General features: G+C 35.5%; 1 protein-coding gene across 4 annotated transcripts in view; it reads left to right on the top strand.

Annotated features, from left to right (window-relative positions):
* Window positions 1-23683, top strand: part of NAALADL2 (N-acetylated alpha-linked acidic dipeptidase like 2) — an 878960-nt gene that overhangs the window by 851972 nt on the left and 3305 nt on the right. The window lies entirely within an intron of this gene.

The following is a 23683-nucleotide window of genomic DNA, read 5'->3' as shown; positions in this document are numbered from 1 at the left end:
AAGAGAAGCAGAAACAAAATATATTTTATCTCACAAAAAAATGGTTATTTAACGCTTTGTCACTACTCAGACCTCAGCTATAGGACTAATACCTGTGAGTTAGGTGATATTTTATTTCTTGTACTTTCTATCTTGTTGTCTTTCTAACCTGTGAGTTAGAAATCGGTGCCACTTCTTCAAAAATACTTATCTGGGTTTACAACTAATTCCATTACTACTAATTCCACTTATTAATTCAGCAAAGCTTTAGTGTTCACCAAATGCCAGAACTACTGAGAATACCATGTTCAAAAATGTAAATATCAGCCCTACCCTTGTGGACCTTACTCTTTGGTGGGAAGAAACAGAATACACAGACAACAAGCCAAATAAATATGTAATTACAAACTTTAAAAGTGTCTAGAAGTAAAAACGAAAAGAAAAGAAAAGAAAGAAAAGAAAGGAAAAGAAAAGAAAAGAAAAGAAAAGAAAAGAAAGAAAAGAAAAGAAAAGAAAAGAAAAGAAAAGAAAAGAAAAGAAAAGAAAAGAAAAGAAAAGAAAAAAGAAAAGAAAAGAAAGGAAAAAAGGAAAAAAATTCAGTTTTTTTTTTTTTTTTTTTAAATAGCCAAATGAATTGGGGGAAAGCAACTTGGGTTGAGATTGAAGAATTAGACAACGGCCTAGAGCCCATGAAGAGGGGGAGTTAGATGCTCTTTCCAGTTGCCTTTGAAATCTGATTTTAAGCAGAGGACAACATAATTCTGTCTGCTGGTTTGTCTATCTGTCTTGCATTCTTCTAAGTTATGTAGAGAGGGGATTATAGACATAATGGGAGAAGTGGAAGATTAAAAATGATGCGATACTTTAATGATCTAAATTTATCCAACAGAGTACTCCAGAGAAATAAAACCAATAGGATGGATGGATGGATGGGTAGATGGATGGATAGACAGATAGATAGATTTTAAAGAATTGGCTCATGGGAATGTAGACGTTGGCAAGTCTGAAATCCATAGTGCAGGTAGGCTGGGAATGGTGAAAATTTAATGCTGCAGTCCTAGTCTGAAATTTGTAGGGCAGGCTAGAAATTCTAGGAGGATTTCTACATCAGAGTCCTGAGGCAGAGTTCCCTTTTTTTATTTACTTTTTTTCCATCAGGAAATCTCAGGTTTTGCGCTTAAGGACGTCAACTGAATGCATGGGGCTCACTCACGTTACCAAGATATTCTTTACCCAAAGTCAACCAGTTGTAAGTGTTAATCACGTCTACGAAGAGCCTTCCCAGTAACATATAGATTGTGTTATTGGACCAAACAACTGGGCGGCCTGTCCAACCTAAGTTGGCACATAAAATTAACCATTACCAAAGGTCATATTGGTGGAAGTAGCCACAGGAAAAAGAATTTGTAACATTCTGGAGATAGAATCTGCAGAACTTGGGGATGGATTAGCTGTAAGGGTAAAAGATAGGGAAGTGATCAAGAATTACAGATTTCTTACATGAGCAGTGGATTTTAATAGCTCTGATGTGGACCAAATGACTTTTCTCTGTTTTCCAACTGAGGTTCTCATGATTTCAGCTTAAATAATAGGATCGACAAGGTGAGATTACTTTTGGTAAGCACTTTAGATGGAAATCTTGGGAAGAAATTCTGTTTGTATCTATCTGGCTATATTTGGCTAATCCTAATGTAGACTAAAAAATTTACCTTTCTTTCTTTTTCTCATCCAGAAATAATTACATGCAAATAGTAATTGGCTCTTTATACTATAATGCAAAATGGGAGGAAACATGGCCAAATATTTTTGGAAGGAGCAGCCCTCCAATGTGCCAGTTAAAGTGTCTCCAATTTTTTTTTTATTGCTAATCATAGTAGGTCTCATTTTCTAATCAAAGCTTACATATGCTCCACCAGGGAGTTTGGAAGATATGCTAACTCAATCTAATTTTACAGAATATCATTCAAAACGTAGCCTTGTCAGATATACAAGTTTAGGAGGAAAGAAAGTAATATATCCACCAAATGTTAAGTACTCTTTCGGAAAGTTGCTGCAAACTCCCCATATTCCCAATTCTGTCCTTTTCTTAACTAATAACTATGAAATTAAGTGGACAGTTTTGAAAAAATAAAGAGTAGACATTTTCTGAAAGCTGGTTACAGTGCCGGTTTTCTTTTCCTTTCTAAAATGGAATATCAAATGAATGAATAGGAAATCATACTGGACATTGGAAATAAAGAATTAAAAATAGAGCAAAATATTTTTCCAGATTAATTTCTGGAGGTTGATGAATACCTTTGTTTCATTTTACTTCAGAAAATGTTTGCTTTTCCATTTTATATATTTATTACTGTAATTCCCAAATGAAAGACTTGATAGTCTACACAGTCAGATTTCTTCTAACTGTTGAGTGATTAATTTTGCATACAATTTAGATTAGGTTTAGTCAAATTTCTTTCTTTCTTTCTTTCTTTCTTTCTTTCTTTCTTTCTTTCTTTCTTTCTTTCATTTAGTCAAATTTCTTTGCTCTAAGGCTACTAGTGATATTTTATACTGGTAAATGTTTTAAGCAAATGAAACTTCCTCTAAGTAAATTGAAAGTTTTATGATTATTATTTTGTCTTTTTATTATAAATTGTACTAAGTGTCTTTTATATCTATGGCGTAAACACAGTTGTTTATTCGTTTCCTGTGGCTGTCTTCACAAATTACCAGGCTTAAAACAACAGAAATTCATGCTCTCACAAGTCTGGAACCCAATGTCTGAAACCCAAGTGTGAGTAGCTCCTCGCTCTCTCCAGAGACTCTAGGGGAGAAGCCACCCCTTGACTCTAAAGAGCTTCTAGGAGCTTCCAGCACTCATCCCCTTGCTTTTGGCCACGTCACTCCAATCTCCACCTCAGCTTCCATCTTGCCTTCTTCTCTCCTCTGTATATCTACCTAATGTCTCACCAACTCGCTCTTTTAGGGCCCGTCCAGATACTGCAAGATGATCTCCTTTCATAAAGAGCCTTAGCTTAACCACACTTGCAAAGACACTTTTCTTCCCCCCCTCCAAATCAGGCAAGGTGTACCCAGGTCGCAGGGATTCTGACGTGGCCATATCTTCGGGGCCACCACTCAGCCTACTCCACCTGAGAATGTAAGGGATTTGACTGTGGAATAGACAATAGCTTGGTTTCCATACATGGGCCCCTTATTAAGTTTTAGCCTTTCAGTTTGAACCCCATCCTGTAAACTACCATGCTGTGGACCTGGAACTGGGCATCTACAGACCGCATCCCTGCTGGGCCACCTGGAGTCCTCATTAGACCCCGATGGGAGGCACAAAGGGAAAACAGGAGCCTGGGAAGAGAAAGAGACACTCTGTCCTGTTGGCCTTTGGTTCTTGTGTTCACTTTCTTCTCGTGCCGATGACCACTCTAGAAACGCTTCCTCACCCGAGTGGTGACAGTTCACTTTAGTAGCAGCAGTTAGCTCTCATCTGCACTTTTTCCCCCCAACATTAACTCAACCAAGCTCGTGATCCTCATCAGCGACACCAGCACCAACTGTCTAGTCTCCGTTCCTCGTACGTCCGGCTCCCAATTTCATAGGGTCCCATCCCTGAGCTCAGGGACGTTAATAATGGCTGAGCAGTGACCTCTGTTCAGAGGTCTGAGTTGCAGCTTCATAGGACACCTCCTTTGAGGTTTTAAGATTTACTAAATCCAACCTTTTCATATCCCTGGGGTTAGTGGCCCCTACTTGCTATTGCAACCTCTGTGAGAGTTTAGTTGTTTCCTCTATTCTCGTAATCTAATACAGAATCAAAATATCTTTAAAATTAATTGTCAACTAAGGTTAAAAGGAATATATCCCAAGAAAGAAACCGTTGCCATTATTTAGAAGAGTGAGTGATTCTGTTGTTTTCTTCAGAGCTGGGGAGGATGTAGGCAGGCATCACGGGGAGGTGGTAACTCAGTAGGATCTTACAAACTAGTAGACTGGTCTGTTTTTAGAAAAAAAATGAGTAAACAGTTCAGTGTTTTGTTGTTTCTCCTGTTTATCACTGCTTTTATTACTTCTAATGATGCCATTGTGTCAAGCCACTGAAACCCACTGGTGACTGCCTCAGTTTATCAGTAATACTCCACCTCCCTTCATAGACAGTCTTTTGGGTTTTGTGATGGTTATTTATTCATCCAGACACCATTATATCATTTTAACTTGATTGCTATGTTCTAGAAGCATGATTTCAGAGTATATGAGATTATCACTATACATAAATAATCATCTCTAGCTGAGCTTTCCCTTTCTGATACAGGGGAGTATACTTTTCTGCTCTCCCTGTAGTTCAAGGGTATTCATCTCATGCTGATAATCAGGAAACAAAGTTTGCTAAGACACCCTTGATACCTAAATACTATAGACTTACGAGGCCAGTATCTAAGTTTCTCAGAAACGAACCTGCATTATAAGATCATAAATAATAGAGCTGAGGATAAACATTAGCTACTTGACACTGACTGAAAAGTGATGTGTTAACACAAGTGAATTTTGTCTTAAGGTTGACTGAATTTGAGGCCACGAGGCCAACTATATATCTCTCTTTCCCCCAGGTAACATATGTGCTTTATTGTGTCCACATAGTCTCTTTTGAGAGATTGTAAATTATATTATTTATGGACTCTTGATGGTCAAAACACAGTTGGAGCTTGAAGGTCAAGGCAGAAAACTGCATCCTAAATTCCTATTTATCGATGATGCATGGTGCACATAGCAGGACACTTTGTGCTGCTGCAATTAAAGATCTGTCAACATTTCTAACATACACCATTATTTCAGGTTTTGATAATGTGGTCATTCATCCTTACTCTCTCCTGAATTATGTGATGCAAGCCCTCAGCTGTGGGAAGACATCTTCAAAGACTTTCAATAAGATTATAAGATATTTATTTGTTGGTTTGGGGCTGTTTTTTTGGTTATTAAAATACTAAATAAAAGTTAAGATAAGCTAGCTTTTAGCAGTCTTGTAACTCAAAGAAAAACCTATATACAGGCCATATTTTTTACTCCAAAATGCTTAACTTACAGGAATGATATGAAACAAACTGTTACTTCAGATTTCAGTTGTTCCTTTTTTTTTTAAGAAAATCTTAGGAATATTTTTTAGTAATCAATTTTTAAATGTCTGGCTTCTTCCTATTCTCTTATCAGATTTTTATAGAGAGCCTAACAATACAGTAGAGACAAGTTGGACTCATGGGTTTATTCATAGGGAAACAAAAATATCATGAATAAGGTTTTTAAAATGTCAAATAATTAGCTGTTTAATTTAAAAATAGTTTGTAATTATGTCATCTGAACCTATATATCTCTACTATTCAGTATGGTAGCCCCTAGCAACATGTGACTCCTGGTAACTTGAAATATAGTTAGTCCAAGCTGAGATATTAGAATATAAAATACACACTGGATTTTAAGACTTAACACAAAAAAATAAGAATGCAGTGCAAAATAGCACATTAATAGTTTTATATAGATTCATGTTGAAGTGATAATATTGAGTTCTGTAACTATAGAAAAAGTTAATTCACCTGGTTTTCTTAGTTTTGAAGAGCTAAATTGAAAATTGACTTATATTCTATAGAGCAATGCATGTTCCCCAAAGATCCTACATCTTTTCTTGTAGATGAAACACTCCATTCATTTGAATTAACTCACAGCAGTATATAGTCTTATAAAACTTCCAAGAGAGTAGGATCCCTCGGTGGCTCAGCGATTGAGCATCTGCCTTCAACCCAGGGCCTGATCCTGGAGTCCTGGGATCGAGTCCTACATCAGGCTCCCTGCGTGGAGCCTGCTTCTCCCTCTGCTCCCTCCCTCTGCCTCTCTCTCTCTGTGTCTCTCATGAATAAATAAATCTTAAAAAAAAAAAAAAAACTTCCAAGAGAGTGATAAGCCCTCTTTTTAAAGAAATTCTCCCATCCAAACCCCACCATCATTGGTGATCTATGATGGTGATGACAAATGGAGGGTAAGGAAAACTTAAAAAGAAAAGTTAAATATTGGAGACCATAGGAGCAAATGAAGTATTAATCAAAACAAAACTAAAAAAAAAAAAAAAAAATACCCTCAAAATATTTTAGTTGAACGTAAATCTACTCATCTATAATGCTAAATAAGATAGAATGAAAGAACATTTTGTGTTTTTCCTTAACAATGTAAATATACTTTAGGTGAAATTACTTGTAGCTATGTGAATATTTAGAATATTACTTGAAATTCACCTTGTACCTACTTAACTTTGGAAACTGTAATCTTATTTCTCTGGAGTCTCACTAAAACAAACTGGCTATTTGCTTCATTCATTAATTCATTTATGTGCTTATTCTGATCTGGGCATATGCTTAGAACTAGATGATCCAAAGATAAAATATTTTCTCATTCCACCCTCTTTGAAAGATTCTTTCATATTCTTCTGCTAATTTACAACATCTGTTAGCCTAAATTCATCCAAGTCTCTACTCACAAATGAAATTGCTTTGGATACCACATCAGAAAGAATCACATATGCCTAACCGCAATGTGTTACCATGCAAGGATGTCACAAAGGTCAGTTGAGAAATACCAAGGTGCCAGTATCAAGGGAGGCCCTGTGGGCTGGAATTGCTGCAGCAGGGGGTGTGCAGAGCATTGCCGTACCTGAGTGTTAGGGAAGGGTAGCGAGTCAATGCTAAACTATTTTAACTGAACTAGCACGTCTACTTCCAATGCTTTTGTTCATCCCTAATTATTCCCTAATATGTTTTTTTTCCTCCCTCCTTTCTGTCTGTGATAAAATGATGATTTTTCCAAACCTTGCCATAACTAACCTAGTCACCACTTAGTCACATGGACCTCTCCCCCTGCACCAATCTAATCTGTTATTTTTTCCATATCACCAATACTTTCACTCAAAAAACACAATTTTTCCCCCCAGTCCTTATTAGTTTGGATCCCTCTATTTATCTTTTTTGGAAATTATTTTCATCCTTAGTGTAGTGAACACAATTTATAGTTGTCTTAGTTTCCCCATTATATCTTCAATTGCTTACTTTATCTAAGATTTTTTCTTGGGATCCCTGGGTGGTGCAGTGGTTTGGCGCTTGCCTTTGGCCCAGGGCGCAATCCTGGAGACCCGGGATCGAATCCCACATTGGGCTCCCGGTGCATGGAGCCTGCTTCTCCCTCTGCCTGTGTCTCTGCCTCTCTCTCTCTCTCTCTGTGACTATCATAAAAAAAAAAAAAAATTAAAAAAAAAAGAAGATTTTTTCTTCAATATACCTGTTGTATTCCCTTTAAACTAAGAGGCAGTTATCCGAAAATCCACAGATTAGACTTTTAAATCAATTTTACTTCAGGTAAATTCTTTGAAAACTTTCATGTTACAAGTCTCTCAATGATTAAAATCTCAATTAGGTGATGTTTCTTTTTTTTTCTTTCTTTTCTTCGATCAAAAGAAGCAGGCATTTAGCAGAGATACAATAGGTAAGAAGGGAGGTGAGAGATTATGAAGCACATACACAATGGTTTTATCATTCTTTTATTTCATGCTTGATTTTAGAACAATATCCTTATTATGCTCTAAAAATACCTGCTGGTTCAAGATGGTATTGTTTCATTAAGAGAGATACAGATTTCAGTTGTTCAGGATGAGGAGAGAAGTGCTTAGTACCAGTTATCAGCTCCCTCTTTTGTCAGAAAACATCCTCAGGCAAGTATCTCTGACCTTCTAAGTTGACTTTGAAAGGGAATCATTGTCATTGCATAGGGACAAACATTTTTTTGCTGTTTTCCTTTTGATGAAGCTATAAGCTATTGTGCGGTGGGGTTTGCTCTACTCTGGCATGTTGACAAAAGTTTATTTTGTTGTTTCCTCTGGAAGTTTTATCTATCTACCTATCAGCCATGTGTTTCAAGTTTAGTGTTTGTTGGAATATGTTTTTAATAGAAGTCCAAAGACTTCTATTAAAAGGCAGATATTTTCTTTCTGTTAAAAGGCAGATATTCAAATTAAAACTCTTTCATTCATGTATGTTTCTAAATCTTGGCTCTGCTACTTCAGCATAATGTGCCATTGGGCAAGCCAATCTTTGTGCTGATTTTTGTTCTCTATTAGATGGATATAATTATGTTACCTATTTCATTAAGTTTTTGTGAGGATTAAATGAGTTAAAACATGTAAAATGCTTAGAATATGGCTGAGCATATTATAGGGAAAAGGGAAAAAAAAACTTTTTCTTCCTAGGTTCTCTAACTAGCAAATTTGACAAAAGACAGATTAATGAGAGAAAAAGCAAACGGACTTTTTAAGATGTGAAACAAATTAGAGAAACTCAGTGATGAGTAACTCAAAGGGGTGGTTAGAACTTGGGCTTATATAGAATCTTAATGAAGAACAATACATTGTAGAGAAGTGACAAGACCCTCAAATAAAAGGGTGTTAGGCTTCCAAGGCAACAAAATGTATAGGAAGGTAAATAAGGGGGGGACTAATAGATGACTAGAGTCGTTTTAGTAAAGCTTGTTATACACATCCCTGCTGGTGCTGTCTTTGGCCTGATAAAACCTAGATTCATCTCCAGTATTAAGAGTTTGGAGAAGTTAGAGAATTTCCTGTGTCTATAGTTTCTCATTTATCTTCAGCACAAAATAATTCTTATCCAAGTGTCACATTTGGGGATGACATATTCTGATCCCCCACAAAAGACTAATTGCTCAACAAATATTAGAATCACTATTACTACCATTATTGATTTATGCAGTCAAATTTATTCCATATCTACTTGTTAAAAGCATGAAGAAATACACAATAAACAAGACAATGTTCTCAAATTCTGCCTCAGGACAGACAAGTTTTCATCAAAGCATAACAATGGTGTATAATTAGTGCTATGATGAAACCATTAATCACATGCCATAGTTGCACTAAAAAGAAATCAACAAAGTTGGCCTTGAGTTCTTGGCAAAACATGAGTAGTCAGGCTCTTCTCTGAAATTTATCTGATTCATGCTCTAGTTCATCCAGACCATAAGAATGCTGTCCCCTCCTTAGTACCTCTCATAGCCAGTAGCTGGCTTTCCTCCTGCCTCCAAGTCAGAATATATGAAACTTTTATTCACTAATTACCATGATCCTTTAAAAATCACAAATGCAAGAGTCTGGTTTTATTAAATTACCAATGCACCAAGGTACATTTTCTATAATAGTTTAAAATAAAGTTGAACAATATATTTTCACACACGTTGTATATATGTCTCTGTGTGTGTCATCCCTATTGGCTATATGATCTTCTTTTTTTCAAATATATTTACTGAAAAAAAAAGCACTAGGAAAATAGAGTGATTATAACAAAAGCGAATGGGTGGCATTTTCGATAGTTAAAGGTACAGTCCAATATAAAAAGGTAAATGGTTTTATTGGTACAGACTCTTGCATGGAGTGATACGTATCTTGGTAAACCCTTACAGTGGTCTTTCCCTTGTTCCCTGAAATTTCCTTATGGATGACCTCTTTTCTGGGCAGGAGAAATCATCTGGTGATCTTACAACTCTGATACTAAGGACAAAGTAACTCGAGAATTAAAAGGGGTGAGGGACAAGAAACCCAGAAATGTCAAGTAATAGTAGTTACCATTTATTTATTTATAAAGTATTTATTGTATATGCCAGGCACAAGCTAAATCCTTTACATGTTTTAGCACATTTAATTATTATACAAATTCCAGATTATAAGTAATATATCCTATTTTACCAGTAAGGAGGAAAGTACATACTGGGTATGTACTTGTTTTATTCTATAAATAAAATCTTCTTAAAAAATAAATAAAATATAAAATCCATACTCTTTCCCACAACACTAAGCTTCTTGACCCATTCCCACCACTTCCTAGCTCCAGGATCTTGACTCAGATGGACAGATTTTAATATTGACTATTTAGTATTTCCTTCATATTTTTCCATTTCTCTTCATTGTTGTAAATACTTTTTAGATGTTATTCATATTTTCTTTTCAAACATTACCCTTTTTAGATTATCCTCCCTCCTTTAGTAAGGCAAAGATCACAATGGGTCCTTTACAGTATTGAGCATATAAAGTTAGGTATCTGGGTGACTTCATACTATGCAGTCAAGTAGGATGATGATAAGTGGTATAATTAGAATTTCTGTAAGGAAAGTCCAATTTCGATAAAGCAAGTATAATGAGAATTAAAATTAAGGGAAAAGGAAAGAAGAGTTAGTAATTTGAAAATAGATACCAAGACGGGCTGCCATGGAAATGTTCTATAGCCTATAAATAATGTAGAGTTTTCTATTTTCACATAATTACTTTGGTGCCCATAAAACAATGTAATCAGCCCTTTATCTATTAAAACATAATATGCTTGTTTAGTGGCATTTTCTTTTATTCTTATTGATTTGTGTTACTAATAAATGTAGTATTTTGTAGAATAACAAGAAGCTTACTATTCAATTAAATGATTTAGGAGGAGGACATAAAATGTAGACTTTTTTCTTCATAGTCCAGTATGGGAAACATTACATACTGATCTCTCTTTCTCTCTCTGTATGTATGTATGTATCTGTATATATATGTGTATTCATGCATATCTGCAAATATATATGTATTTCTGTTTATATACATATACATATTTATATATACATATATATAAATATTTATATTTATATTTATATATTTATATATTAAATATATATTTATATATACACATCTCCATCTGGAAATAACAATTTCCAAATTCCATTGAAAAGGAAAAGCAAAGTTTACCTGATTTTATAAATTTATTTTTAAATATGTGACCTTTAAATCATATGTGATTAAGAATAAGACGACATGATTAAAAAATTATGTGATGAGTGTGTCTATATCACAATTATTTGATTTACTTAAAGTTGAAAAAAATCATTAATTTTCTCTTGTCATGGGTTTACCTTGCGTTTGGGTTCAACTGTTTAGTAATCTTCATTATTTTAATAGATATAAAATATATTAGTGTTGAAGCTAATTACTGACTGCAAGTTCCCAACATGCTTTGTTCTGATAAATAATTTTCTTTTTACTTCAAAATAAGTAATTTGAATTATAGAGTCAACACTGATTTTTAAAGCATGAAATATCTGAAAATTCAGTTAAAAATTAAAACCAAAATAAAATTGTGGGGTACCTGGGTGACTCAGTTGATTAAGCAGCTGACTCTTGATCTTGGGTCAGGTCTTAATCTCAGGGCCATGGGTGTCAGCCTCCATTGGGTTCTTGCTGCTCATGGAGCCTACTTAAAAAAAAAAAGAAAAAAGAAAAGAAAAAAAGCCTAAATAAAACTGGGTATGTACTTGTTTGAAACATCTATCTTCTTATCTTCTATTTCTCAAATTAGCAGAAAATATGTAGATTTAGATTTATATATTTATATATATTTCCATTTACTTTTAATTGAAATTTTATAAGTGTTTCTAAAATAATGGAGGAAAAAAATAACTAGGTCTGCAGTATATTTTAATTTTAAGCTAGTAATCACAGTATTAGTAATTAGTTCTATCTGTTCATAAGATATATTTTGGAAACTATTGACATCTGACTCTATATAAGGTGAAGAATTATCAAATGTAATTAATTATGGAAAACGACAATGTGAAGTTACATAATAGGCTATGATGTCCATTTAAATCTTCATATAAATAATCAGTCTATCATTTTTTAGTATCTTTACAGCTTAAACAGACGAATTGTCTCTTTCTCAAGGAAAGAAGACAAAATATACAAAATTATTAGAAATTTATTTTACATTTTGCAGTCTTTTGAGCAAGAAAAACTGATAGTATTGTCTAACTTCAGAGTTTGCTTTGATTTAGGTAAGAAAGCCACATATGCAGAAGAAAACAGCTCCAAAACTATTCTTTCCCACTTAAAACTTAAAAATTCCTTTGAAATTGAGCGAAGTTCTCTAATTCTTTTGTATTCCACACAGTCCTTCATGCTTAATACATACTCCCTGAGTGAGCTCTTGAGGTAATTACTTTTCTTTGATTTCTATCATCTTCTATTATAAAATTCTTCTTAGATTTTCTTAGACATTATAAGACTAGTATTGTTGTTACTATATTGTTTGTCCTGTTTCTATCCAAAGGTAGATTTTCTTGGATCTGTTCTTTTTTAAAATGTTAAAAATCCTAAAATTCTATAACTTATCCATAATATAGATTTAATCATCTCAATGCAATTTATAGAATTCAACAATCCTCTCACAGATTGCCCAACATATACATATTTCAGACACAGTCTATGACTAGAGGTCTTTGCCTTCATATGGCTCAGAATTCACTTAGTAATACTTTCAGAATATTGGATTAATGTGTCTGCCATAACATTTATTAAGTTTGGAACAAAATTTCATCCAGATGTACAGGGCAAAGAACAAATTACTTTTCTTCCTCTCTATTTGAGGCCACAGTTCCAAAGAGTTCAGTTAAGAACTGCATGAATTATTTTTTTGCATATATTAAATATTAGGACTCAAGAAAGAAGGTAGATATAGATCAATGTAATTGAACTCACCGAATCAAGTCAATTACTTCAAAAGGTACTTTTTATTTTAGTGACATTTATACCTTGCAAAAGAGCTAATATCTGTGAAACAGTTATTGAAGACAAATACATAAATTTTAGTTATTTTCTTTAAATATAATATAATTGATTAATAACAATTTGGACTATTGCTTTAAGAAGTCTACAGTCTAGAGCACCTAGTAAAGGAGAATTTTAGAAAGTGTTCAGTTAATTCAAATTCATAAACAGGAAAACTAGAGAAGTTAGCATATACATTAAGAATGGGTTACTGGAGTTGACTATACGTTAATTAGCAAAATCAAATAATTATTACTTTCTCCCTCTTTTGTGATAGCTTGGTTTATACATCCCTTGATTACTTCAAGAAACCTGTGCATTATTACCAAGAGAATGGACTAAATAATCTTAAGTGAGGGAGGGTCTGCAAATAAGAGCTTAAGTAATAATAGAGCTCTTTTATGTTGGGGCCCAAAGTAGCCACCAATCCATTGTCAACCTAGCACTTCAAGGCATGACCGCCAGTCTATGAGAATTGGAACTCAAAATGATACCTATTTGCCTTTCCATTTTTAGGAGTAAAGATCTGATTATCTATTGCCTAAAAGGTACATATCCTTTTATCTGACATAATCAGAACCTGTCAATGGACAAATGATTGAAAAGGCAGTTTATTTGAACTGAAATATTTTACCAATCTTTGCTATAAGACCAAGGCCTTTTTTTTTTTTTTTTTTTTTGAGTACTGTTCTAAGAGTTGAAATTCTAGATTTGCTTTCCTGTTTAAGCCACACTAATGATGCATCATTTAAGATTTCCAGGTTGTCTCTTCATCTTAGAGCAGGAAATAAGGACTTCCAAAAAGATTCCTTCCTTCCCTTTGTTAATAATCTTTTCATTTATCTCTCCACATATAATCAAATATTTTCATTTCATCATTAATACTTGTGAGTCTTTCTAATGCATTCAGTTCTATTTTTATAGGAATAACTGTCTTGTAAGCTTAATATGTCATTATTTACATACTGTTAATTAAATTATGTAATTTTGTATATAATGGCACATGTCACTCGAAAAAACCTGTTTGGAAACAAGTTTCTGAGTAAACTCACTGGAGGGAATTGTCAAGGGTGTGTCAGTATCACCCCAATAAGTTTCAGTAATGGAGCAGGAGAAAATGCAGACTCCTCTAATGTATCCCAGACCCATTGCATCTGAATTTCTTCAGCAAATTTAAAATTTTCTCAGGTTATTCTTTTACATATTCAATTTGAGGTTACTTTCAAACATAAACTAAATAAAGTCTTCAGGTTACAAAATATCTATAGTTATTAAAATGGAAAATAAGTTTGTGTTTTTAATAACTATATAATTAATAAGTATTGTAGGTCTGGATACATTTAATGTAAAGTAGCATAAAACCCTACACAAAGTAGTGAAGTATCTTACTCATATAATTGAAAGTCAAGAGAAAAAGCAGATTTTAGGTTGGTTTGATTCAGCATCTCTATCATATGACCAGGGAATGTATTTCTGTCTCTCAGGTCTGCTTCCCTGGTATCATGTCAAAGCTGATTTTCCTCCTGTTGGAAAAAAAAAAGGGATGCAGAGTTCATATCCATAACCCATATTATTCAAAAGCAGAAAAGGGATTAGCTTTAGTGATTCAAAAAAGCAAGGAACTACCGCTCTTAGGATCCTGAAGAAAGTTTCCCTTCAAATCAATTGCCAACATATGCCCATTGTTGAAATAATGCATTTGATTAAGGAATTACCTTATGCTGATTTGATTAGGACTATGTTATCTGAATCAATAGGGTGGCGATTGGAATCAGATAGGCCAAGTTAAACGGATACTCTCAGGATCTACCCCTGCAGATTTTCCCACAAACCATAAGACATGTGATGAACACTGCATAGAATATTTACAGAATTTGCCCATAAAGAGCATATAATATAGTTGGAGAGACAAGATACACAAAAACATTTATAACAAAGCAATGGTTTCTAGCAATCTAAGATATATATGTAAATATACACGTATAAAATAAAGTGAAAAGTTTTTAAGATATGAAATTAATTAATCTCATACCATATAATGCATCCTAAGTGCATTAAATAGAAAATAAATTAAAATACTAATTTATTCATCATGTGCTTGCTTTCAACATAGACTGTAAACTCTTTTCTATCTTTGAGCACCTAACACAGCAACTTACTCATATTAGACGTTTAATAAGGGCTGTTGAGTAGAATAAGCAAAAAAGATCAATATTGGCTCAATTACTCACTTTGTTTAAATAGACACAGCCTAAGTTATCATCTTTTGCCTTCAGAGTGAATTTTTCAAAACAAATAGTTCACATCCTTTTCATTATTGAAATAAAAAACTAAAGGAAGAAAAACCTGAATTACTTACTTTGTTTGGTTTTGTGGCCTCAGCATTGCTGTTTACTAAAGGTAATGAAGGTAAGGAAAGAATAATGGAGAAAAGGAAAATGCAAATATTTGGGGTATAGATTAACGGAAATGTATTGTTATGTTAATCACGAAGTGCCCATAAGGTATTCAAATGAAATTTTCCTTAGAAGGTGCTGATGATATAAACTCACATACTAAGAAGGAGTTCTAAATAAGTTATGAAAGAAGAGTCATCTAAATTTTGAGGTCTAAGCCATACATACAGGTAAAAAAGGTAAGATGGAAAGGAAAAAACAGTGATGAAATTAAGACAAAAAAACAATTACATGAGTGTGGGGAAAAAGTGATCAAATTCCGAAAGGTGCTAAGGTTTGTGTTAATTATTCTTTGTCTGATAACTGGGCCCCTTTTTGATTTAATGGAAAATATTTGAGTGCAGAAATATAATTTTTCTTTACTGATAAACCACCAAGCATGGCGCCGTGCAACGGAGTCTTCCTTGAATATCTTAAAAGATATCCTCTTCTCGGGGAGCTTCTCTTGAGAAATATATTATTTTATATTTTTAATCTTATAATCATATCAATTAGACTGAGAAGTCTTTGAGACATAGAATACAGTCTACTGTCTCTGCCCTCTTTGATATGTAATTGTGATGCAAACAGAATGTTTTTGTTCATTTCTTGGGTTGTACGTCAGCAAGATGATCCCTATTAAAACAAAACACAACACAAACCAAAAACAAACAAACAAAAAAACCTACATTATGCCATAAGGATTAACTTATTTTTTGGTTAGTGGGAAAAATATCACCTGATACTCCAATCAGACCTTAAAACTGCAAATGAATGCACACAGATATCCTAGCTTTGTAATGCAAACATCGTGAGGACTGTTTGGCATGATTTCTCAACAGTCTCTTTCAAATTCAGCTAAACAGGTAAAGAACTGTGGAGTCCACAGGAGAGGATAGAGAACTGATGCCTAGAGCAACATTAACCTTTCCCTTCCCACAGGGAAGTAAAACACTATGACTCAAATCAGTCATTTATTGCCCCATTGACTATCACCCCCAAATTTAGTGACTTAACTATTTATTTTGTCTGTAATTCTTCAATATGGCCATCTAGGCTGGACTCAGCTGGGTGATTCTTCTGATCTGGGACAGGCTGGGTATCTTTCGGGATGTTTTTATGTCTGCGAGCAAGGGCTCCTGGGGCCAACTTGGCTGGAGGCTAGCTAGCTAGTCTAGGAGGGCCTCACTCTCCACTCTGTGTGTTCTCTTTTCTTTTTTTTTTTTTTTTTAACGATTTTATTTATTTATTCATGAGAGACACAGAGAGAGAGGTAGAGAAATAGAGGGAGAAGCAGGGTCCCTGTGGGGAGCCCTATGTGGGACTTGATCCCAGGACCCCAGGATCAAGACCTGAACCAAAGGCAATTGCTCAACCACTGAGCCACCCAGGTGTCCCTGTTCTCTTTTCTTCTAGCCGGCTAACAGGAGCATTCGCATGGTGGTTTGTCAGGGTTTTGGAGGAAGGGAGGGAGCGCACAGCACCTTGTGAGGCATAGGCTCACCATGTATGCCACCTTCCATTGGCCAAAGCAAATACTAAAACCAAACCAGAATCAGTAGGCAAGGAGATAGACTCCATTTATTGGTGGGTTGGAGCTGCAGTCATGTTTGGAGGAGGCCTGCACAGAAGGAGAGGAATAACGACAACCCGTCGTGTAAACCATCTACACCCGTTATTCGTTCTCAGTTGTCTACAGAGTGAGTTTGTGGCTTGACGATATCATAATGGTCTTACATTCTCATTCCGTTTTTGCAAATGTAGACCAAATTCAAGCTTAGTTGAAAAGGTATTTGTTCGGTAAGTAGCACAGGCATGTATTTTGTGAATTCTCACTGACCTAGTATCCAAGTCAAGTCGTCTTCCCTAATGTTGATATAAGTACAGCAAGCCAGTGTTAACTGTGGAGTACAGTTAGTATGGTCCTTGAAAAGAATTAGCCACAAACATAAAAATTGAGCTGGTTTTCTGTCTTGGCATGCAGCATGTATTCCCAATCAATTTTGAAAGACGTGGCTTATTATTTACTGTGATTTCATTTAGGAGTTTCTCAACATGAAGTATGAATGTTAATTTAAGTTTAGGATGAGTGGCATCCTGTGCCCATGTGTGAATGAATATAAGAGGGAACATTTGAAAGAGAGTCATCGTTTCCATCATTAATTTGCTAATTCACACGCAAGGAAATGACTCATGAAGACTCTAGCTCCCTTTGTTTCAAAATTCATTTTCTTCAGTTTTCCTTTGCCTTAGCTGAATGGAAAAGATTTGTCAGTCGAGTAAAGATGCTTCATCTCCTTCACTGATGCTGCGTGAGTTATTAATTAGGTTTCTGAGTTTGGCACTGCTCTTTTCTGGTCACCGTGATGTGTCATTGAAACAGACCCATTAAAATGAGTGATGTGTGTTGTAATTTCATTAGTGTCATCAATAATGTATAACACTTTCCTTTTAGTAGTCTCTTTGTGTTGTGTGTGGGTCAGGATGACTGTATGAATTACATTTATAAGATCCAAATTGTTACAGATGAGGGAAGATAGGCATGAGGGTGGAATTAATGCTATTTTAAACACGATAACTACAAAAACGATTTCAATTAAATAATATTTTAATTAGGTCTGATGTCTCTACATGCCATACTGAGATACATGTTGTGTGTATGCAAATAGGGTGGTGATTTATTGAATTAATAACACAGTGCATTCTCTCTACGAGGAAACTTTCTGAACTGGACTAAAGCAGGTGTGTATGAGAGCAGGAATGATTCATTAAAGAATATAATTCCTTTTGGTTGTAAAGAGCAGATTCGACATGGAAACTCTTCAAGTCTATTTTCTTGCTTCTTCTCCACCCTATATTCCTGCCAGACACGTGCCTTTTGACTATTTGCCAATTCCTAGTCTGCCCTAAGCTGAAAAATATGACCCAGCATTGAGAAAGCAAGACATGCTTGAGTACTCACATAGAGTATAATTTGTTGAAATCTGTTACTTCCATTTAACTGAGGTTCAATTCTGGTGACATACATGGGAATACAAAGAGTTTTTGGCTTAGAAGCTTCCATCAGAAGCGTCGACCTAATGTAATTTTCAAAGGCAAGAATCATTTGCATATTATAAAATAGTACAGTATTTTTATTTTTGTCCCCCCCCCCCCCCAGAGATGATCCTGGGGTACTTAGAGTTAATGATTGAGTATGTAGGAAAGTGCGCAGAAACTAAGAAATATATGGAAATGTATGTGATGAAATGTAAGAAAATGCCTGGGTTTTGATTTTTGTCTTCTATTCAAATATTAAAACTAAAATACTATGGGGCTACTTTTTTGAAAAGGGTACTTTTCTCCAAATGCAGAAATTTATTTTATATAAGCAGGAAGCTCAATGGTACACATTTAGTACAGACACACAAAGGAAAAAAAGAACTACCTCTGGAAATCAGTAGGAGAAATTATTCTTTAAAATTTAAAGAATATATCTTCGTTATCCCCAATTTGTTTAATAAGGTAAAGCAATCTATCCAGGTTAAAAAAAAAAACTTTTTATCATAATAAGGATCAACTAACATACGTTATATCAGCAGCTCCCCACAATAAAAGTTTTCTCTTACATTATGATGAAAGAATCTGTTTACGTATCTTCAAGTAGAATCTCAGTATCCATAGTTTTATGCTGATTTGTATCCAATTTGGGTAGAAATAGATGTGAGTGTTTATCTTACATAATAGCTTGCCACAGCTTACTACTTGAATCATGTAACATATGGAAAATGTGTTTCGCTCCTTGTGGAATTTCTCAAACCAAAAAAAGGATCCATTTCTATTCACATGACTTGTTTACAGTCATTATAAAACTATGTTACTGTGTTGCTTACCACTTAGGAAAAGCAAATGTTGGCACACTACAGACTCCATCACATTGGTCTTTAAGAAGTATATGTATTGCTTTCCTGTTTGAAAAAAAAAAATGAGATCATATTTCTCGTGTTTCAGACCTAACCATTCTTTCAATGGGGTATTTTTATTCAACATTACCACTGTTCTAGGTATTTTATAGTAGTCATGCTGGAATTTTACATATATATTAGAGATTGTGCTCATGCTTAAATGGATTGTCATTGAGGGATTAATCCTGTAACCTTTTATGAGCATGTTTTATTAATATCTTATCATTAAATTTAATATTAATAATATTTAACATTTAATAACCATAGAATGTATATGTAGAAATGTATTTTGTGCCAGTGGGTTTTGAAAATGTGGAAAGGTCACTATACTAGGATAAAAATTATTAAACACGCTCCCCATAATATATTAATTGCACTCATTCAATTCATTTAAGAGGTAGTTCTGGGGTCTCCTGGGGGCTCAGTCGTTAAATGTCTGCCTTCTGCTCGAGTCATGACCTCAGGGTCCTGGGGTCGAGTCCCATGTCAGGCTCTCTGCTCAGCAAGGAGTCTGCTTCACACTCCCCTCTGTGTCCCCACACCCACTCTCACTCTCTCTCTCAAATAAATAAACAAAATCTTTTTTAAACACAGAGGCTGTTCTGGATAACACAGATTATAACATGTTTGTTTGTCAGCATCCTTAGCAACGTGCCTTCTAAGAGCGGAAGTATTTGGTACAGATTTTGAAAATATCTATTGCACTCCTACATTCTGGAAATATATTTGCCAAGGAATCATTTATTTTTAAACAGAAAACTGATAAAGTAGAAGGAGAATATTTAAAACTACTGTAGTCATTCTTATTGGTAAAGCAGTATAAGTTGTCTATAAAGGAGTACTTTTTAAAAGATTAAATAATTAAAATAGGGATCCCTGGGTGGCGCAATGGTTTGGCGCCTGCCTTTGGCCCAGGGCATGATCCTGGAGACACAGGATTGAATCCCACGTTGGGCTCCCGGTGCATGGAGCCTGCTTCTCCCTCTGCCGGTGTCTCTGCCTCTCTCTCTCTCTCTCTCTGTGTGACTATCATAAATAAATTTAAAAATTTTTTTAAAAATAATAAATAATTAATTAAAATATATTTTAAACTATTTTTGTCCTTAAAAGATCTTAATTATTAAATCATTTTCCTTTATCATATATACATGCATATATGTTTGCCTGTTTAAGTGGCTTATTATGAATTCAAAAATCTGGTAGGCATCCTCATACTAAAAACCCACTCCTTTTTAAAAATGCAATTGAGAATAATGTAAAAAAAAAAAGGTGGGGGGAGATGCCTGGGTGGCTCAGTGGTTTAGCGCTTGCCTCAGTCCAGGGCGTGATCCTGGAGACCCGGGATCGAGTCCCACATCGGGCTCCCTGCATGGAGCCTGCTTCTCCCTCTGTCTGTTCCCCCCCCCCCACCGCCCCGTGTGTCTCTCATGAATAAATAAATAAAATCTTTTAAAAATAAAAATAAATAAAAATGCAATTAAGAAAGATTATGTAAACGTGAAAAAAGTAACCTTTGGATAGTCTGTTATGTAGAAGAATACATGTGACTACCTGAGGCCATATTATCTCTGTTTGGAAAAACTCTATGGTTGTTTCAAGGTTCCTCTGTATTATTTCAATTTCTTTGATTATGCAACCCCTCCCACCTTAATGATGTATAACTAGCAGAACTAATATTTAGGGAAATTGTCATTAGATACTTCCCTAATTCTCGCTATTTTATTTTAATAAAATCAAAACATGTACACGTAGAAACACGTGTACGTGTGGATACTGTACCTTGGTACAGGTATAATGGCTCCCACGAGTACATTAGTACGGCTGGATGGCTTCCTCGGACAATCTCTTTAACTGTATGAGTACTATGGGAATGGCAGGAGGGAAATCTCTATTTTAAAAAGCATGTTTTAATTCAGGAACTAGATCCAAAGTTTTCTCTGAGTACAACTTCTGTCCAGAGAACCGCGCATATCCCACTTGCCACTCCGTTTGGAAGATGTTTTTCTCCCTCTCATATTCAGGGGAATGTATGTTTCTTAATAAATATTTATACCTGAATTCAAGAATGTTTGGAATCTGGAGAGAACCTTTCTTGCTCTGTTCTATTTAATTCATACCATGCCAAGTTTACTCATAGATACAAATGTCAAGGATATTGGATTATTAGAGATAGTCCTCAGTTTAAATGATCTATTTTGAAAAATTCATTGAAATAGCCTCTGAGTCTAACGATCTGTTCTACTGCCACCCACTGCGTACTTAGAGTCGACTTAAATTTTTCCCCTAAAGACAAATGTAAGACAGTTTTATTCTTAGATAGCTAGAGCTTAAAATGCAAAATAAACTGGATTGATGTGATTTCCACCAATATTACTGAGGATCTGCTGAGTGCCCATCACTGAGCCAAGCCTGATAAAAATTTGAGTAAATGAAATCACCGAGCCTGAAGATCTCTTCTAATCCCAACACTAAAAGAGACGTGATAAAGAAGTAACGTATTTCTCAGCCCCCTGGTGTATATAGTGATGATATCCTGACTATCCTTGAAAATATAGAGCTCAGGGTCCCCCAGCAGAGAAGGAAAGACCCTGAAAAGATGGGGAAGTCACTACCCTCAGAGATGTAAGGAAAAGGGAGGACCTGCAGGGTTCTGGCACGAGTGATGATGGATTAGATACGGTGCCGAGCACAAAGTGGGAGGTCAGGAGAAACTGAGGCAGAAGGAAATAAGAGTTCAGAACTCTGTATAAGTGGAGGTTAGCGTCAGGGAAAGTATAAATCAGTTCAGTCTGTATCGTGGCCCTCAGTTCATCTTCTCCAAATGAGCCATCGCTGTGTAACTCACGTCTTTGTCACCCTTCTCCTGGACCATGTGGTTCTCCAGGCTTCCTGTTGCAAAGTGACCGTTCCAGATAAAATTCCGTACCCTTTCTCTTTGGCTTAAAACCTCTCACTGTTTCTTATGCCTACAAGAGGAGGTGTGATTTCCCTAACTTGGTATGGAAGCTCTCAGAGGATGGACAGGGCTTGCTCTCTGAGCTCTCCTCCAAGGCTGCCCGCTCTGGCCTTGCACCGTGGTCGTTCACAATCACTGGCACGGGTCCCCTGGGCAGCCCAGGCTATTCTAGAAATGTGTGCTTCTGTGTATACCATCCCTCCTATGTAGGGTGCTCTCTCTGCTTTCCACCCCGTCCTTCCCTAAACCTTTGTAGCCAGTGATTCAAGAAGACATTCAAATATTCTCTATTAGGAACTTTTTTCTGACCATTTCTTTCTTTCTTTCTTTCTTTCTTTCTTTCTTTCTTTCTTTCTTTCTTTCTTTCTTTTTATTTTAAATCCAATTTGCCAACATATAGTATAATACCCAGTGCTCATCCCATCATGTGCCCTCCTTAGGGCCTGTCACCCAGGTCCCCCATCCCCCCACCCACCTCCCCTTCGCAACCCTTTGTGTGTTTCCCAGAATTAGGGATCTCTCATGGTTTGTCTCCCTCTCTAATTTTTCCCCACTCAGTTTCCCTCTTTTTCCTTATAGTCCCTTTCACTATTTCTGACCTTTTCAATGGTAACCCTTCTTCTGTCGCCTTTCACTTTTAACTTGACAATAAGACAACTGTATTTTAATGATACCCTCTCTTATTAGGCTGTACAATTTCAGCTAATTTGGGTTGGGTATAAGTCAAATGATACAATAATCCATAGTTTTCTGCCCAAGTGAATCTCCTTCTATATATCACTGATAAAAAAATCTATCGATAGCTAGAAAAAAATCTGTCACTTTAGATTTGCCCAAAGCCAGATCCTTCTTTCTAAAATATTTGAATAAATTTCAGGGCACCATTTAATATTCACTTCACACTTATGAGAAGATAGCATTCTAAATATCAAATACATACAAAAGAAGAGAGTTATATGTGTAACGTATTCTATTACCCAATTTCCGCAAGTATTAACTAATAGTCAGTCTCGTTCCGTCTACGCTGTCCATGGCTCTACTCCCTTCTTTTTCGCCCGAATGTTTTGAAGCAAAATCTTACACATGATAAAACCTTTCTTTTGTGAATATTACTACATGTATTTCTAAGAAATAAGGACACTTTTTGAAAACATGCTGATGATACCATCATCACACTTAAAACATTAACTTAATACTAATGAATCTCCAATTAGTATTCAATTGTGCACTTTCTCATTTTATGAACAGTTTGTTTGAGTAAAGACCTGGTAAAGTCCAGACTTTATGACCGGTTGATATGTTGCTTTTGGTCTAAAGCAGCAGCTGTCCATCAGACTTAATTTTGCCCCCTGTAAGGGACAGTCTTGGCAGTCCAGAGACATTTTTGGTTTTCACAAGTGCTATGGACTGAATGAATGTCAGTATCCTCCCAAAATACACGAGTTAAAACCCTAACCCCAGTGTGTTGGTATTTAGGTGGGGCCTTCGGGAGGTGAGTTCATGCAGGTGGGGCCCTCCTAATGGGACGAGCCCTTATGGAAAGAGGAGAAGACACAGGATCTCCTCTCTCTGCACACACCATGGAAAGTCTTATGAGAATGGAAACAGGAAGGTGACTCCAACCAAGAGCCTAACCGTGCTGGCACCTTGGTCTCAGACATCCAGCCTCTGAACTGTCAGAAATAAACCTTTGTTGCTTAAGCCA

This window comes from Vulpes vulpes, chromosome 3 (genome assembly GCF_048418805.1).
Source record: "Vulpes vulpes isolate BD-2025 chromosome 3, VulVul3, whole genome shotgun sequence".
Classification (NCBI taxonomy): domain Eukaryota; kingdom Metazoa; phylum Chordata; class Mammalia; order Carnivora; family Canidae; genus Vulpes; species Vulpes vulpes.
The sequence above is the reverse complement of the archived record's forward strand: the minus strand, read 5'-3'. Positions and strand labels throughout refer to the sequence as shown.